General features: G+C 39.0%; 1 long non-coding RNA gene across 1 annotated transcript; it reads right to left on the reverse strand.

Moving 5' to 3' along the window:
- Positions 1-293: 293 nt before the first annotated feature.
- LOC130513549 (uncharacterized) lies at positions 294-3,002 on the reverse strand. The gene is made up of 3 exons (XR_008946748.1): positions 1,691-3,002; positions 814-1,005; positions 294-640 (listed from the first exon to the last, which is right to left on the reverse strand). It is a non-coding gene; the product is annotated as an uncharacterized LOC130513549 (long non-coding RNA).
- Between the last annotated feature and the right edge of the window lie 265 nt (positions 3,003-3,267).

Below are 3,267 nucleotides of genomic sequence, written 5' to 3' on the forward strand. Positions count from 1 at the left end.
TGGAGAGAAAAAAGTGCCGCTGGAAAAGCTGGTATCAGTGTAGAGATACAAGTCAGTAGGAGACAGACGGAGCCGCTGTGGACGCACGAAGGAGCCGCGTCCGGGCTGGAGACTCGCTGATGCTGCGCTGACAATCACCGTCAGTGACAAGCTAGCGAGAGTTAGCTCACGAGACCGGAAACTAGCGACAGCAACCGGAAGTAAACAAAGGAGCAGACAACTTTGCGTTCAAGTTTCATTCAAATATGCAAATAAAGAGTCAAATAACAAATACATTTAAACTTAACAGAAAATATAAAGACTCATCAACTTTATTTATACCCAAAATGTAGTTTCTGTCATTACATAAACTTCCTCATGCAGATATTTCGACAGTATGATATTAAACTATTAGCATTACACAAATGTAATTTAACTGGAGGCTCAGCGCTCTTCGGAGATCGCCCCCCCCCCCCCCCCCCCCCCCCCCCGAATGCCGTTCCTGCAGGTAGAGGAGGAGGTGAGAAGTCCGAGTGCCGACCAGAAACCGAACCACAACAAATAACATATGAAAGAGGATATATGAACATGTGACTTAATAACATACGAAAGAGGAATATGAACATGTGACTTAATAACATATGAAAGAGGATATATGAACCTATAACTTAATAACATATGAAAGAGGATATATGAACATGTGACTTAACATATGAAAGAGTATATATGAACATGTGACAACATGAAAGAGGATATATGAACATGTGACTTAATAACATATGAAAGGGATATAGGAACATATGACTTAATAACATATGAAAGACAAATGTGAACATATGACTTAATAACATATGAAAGAGGATATATGAACATGTGACTTAATAACATATGAAAGAGGATATATGAACATGTGACTTAATAACATATGAAAGAGGATATATGAACATGTGACTTAATAACATATGAAAGAGGATATATGAACATATGACTTAATAACATATGAAAGAGAATATATGAACATGTGACCTAATAACATACGAAAGAGGATATATGAACATGTGACTTAATAACATATGAAAGAGGATATATGAACCTATGACTTAATAACATATGAAAGAGGATATATGAACCTATAACTTAATAACATATGAAAAGGATATATGAACATGTGACTAACATATGAAAGAGTATATATGAACATGTGACAACATGAAAGAGGATATATGAACATGTGACTTAATAACATATGAAAGAGGATATAGGAACATATGACTTAATAACATATGAAAGACAATATGTGAACATATGACTTAATAACATATGAAAGAGGATATATGAACATGTGACTTAATAACATATGAAAGAGGATATATGAACATGTGACTTAATAACATATGAAAGAGGATATATGAACATGGACTAATAACATATGAAGAGGATATATGAACATATGACTTAATAACATATGAAAGACAATATGTGAACATATGACTTAATAACATATGAAGAGGATATATGAACATGTGACTTAATAACATATGAAAGAGGATATATGAACATGTGACTTAATAACATATGAAAGACAATATGTGAACATATGACTTAATAACATATGAAAGAGGATATATGAACATGTGACTTAATAACATATGAAAGAGGATATGAACATGTGACTTAATAAGCATAGAAAGAGGATATATGAACATGTGACTTAATAACATATGAAAGAGGATATATGAACATGTGATTTTTCCACTATAACACACAGACATACACACATCAGTATCAGTGTTCCAAATCCTGTTTTCTTTTCTGCCAGCTCTTCCTCGAGCGATTACCCCGCATCTTGCGCATGTCCCGCCCTGCTGAGGCAGAGCCGTACTGGGATGGAGCGTTACCGCGGCGATCCAGCTCAGTGGGCTACATTGCCTCGGCTGAGGAGTACGACAGTGTGAAGTCCCGCAGTGAGCTGATGTTTGAGAAACAGTCTGGGAGACACGGACTGGTGACCCGAGTCACACACGCTGCCAGTACGTTTCCAGAAACATTTAAACACATGAGATATAGAAGCATAAGTAGCTTCATTTGAGTTCTGAGCTTTGGTGTCTGTGTGGAGCTGTGAAACCACAAGAAGAGGGAGGAGCGAGCGATCAGCTGTACGCAGAGATCAAGCCGGCTGTGGATGGAGCCACTACATCATTAAACACATGCGCAACAAGAACGACTACAATGAGCTCAGATGGTTCAAACAGAGTCCTCAACCCAAAGTCTGATTTAAAAAAGATCAAAAGTGGCGTAAATGTCTCGTCCTGACAGGAGAAGGATAACTGGAGCGGCATCGCTCGTACAGTAGACCGACTCTGCCTCTTCCTGGTTACCCCGGTGATGACCTTTGGCACCGTAATCATCTTTCTGACGGGAATCTGTAACCAACCTCCTCATCTGCCCTTCAAAGGAGAGGAGAGGAGAACCCACACCTGCTGTGATGCACACACACAGCCAGGGCTTTTTCCATCGCCATCGTTTCTCTGGGGGAAATGTTGCATTTCTTTATCTTAATAACAACAAATCTTTAGTTTGTTCTATAGGAGCTCCATATGTTTAGTGTCAAAGACTTCTTAGATTGTGCTAATTGCTGGCACATAAAGAAAAATGCTTTGATTTTACTAAAGTGACACAAACCCTAAAGATTCTGAAGGCATTATGTAAAATAGTAACGTATAATACAGACATTTGAAGAGACAATTAAGAGAATGTTTTCATGCTTATAAGAGTGGCCGAGGAGCCATTTAGAACTTTATAAAGATGCATTGTGTGATACCAGGAACTAATTTAACTTCAAGGCGAAGCTGCTTCTGCTTTGTCGACCATCGACTGATCTCCTGAAAGTCCACCACCGCTTTAAAAAATTTTTTCATCTATGGAGGGAGTAGACGGCAGATGTTTCCACAGATGCTCTTCACCAGTGGTCAGTGAGTGATGCAGCAGATGAGCGGGAGTTGACTGGCTTCAACCAGCTACTGTCTCAATGTCTCCAGCCCATAGTGTGGATTCTCTACGAGACACAGCAGCTTCACTCCTGAATCCTGCAGCTGGTTCTCACTCAGGTCCAGTTCTCTGAGATGGGAGGGATTGGACCTCAGCGCCGAGGCCAGAGAGCCACAGCTGATCTCTGATAAGATCCAGTGAATTAATCTAAATAAAGAAGGGAAACTTTTATAAGGTTATAAGTGAAACCAGTATTAATCTGAAAGGTTAATCAAAGGCATGATCTGTAAATACTTAATT

The sequence above is a fragment of the Takifugu flavidus genome, chromosome 17, assembly GCF_003711565.1.
Source record: "Takifugu flavidus isolate HTHZ2018 chromosome 17, ASM371156v2, whole genome shotgun sequence".
NCBI classification, from domain to species: Eukaryota; Metazoa; Chordata; class Actinopteri; order Tetraodontiformes; family Tetraodontidae; genus Takifugu; species Takifugu flavidus.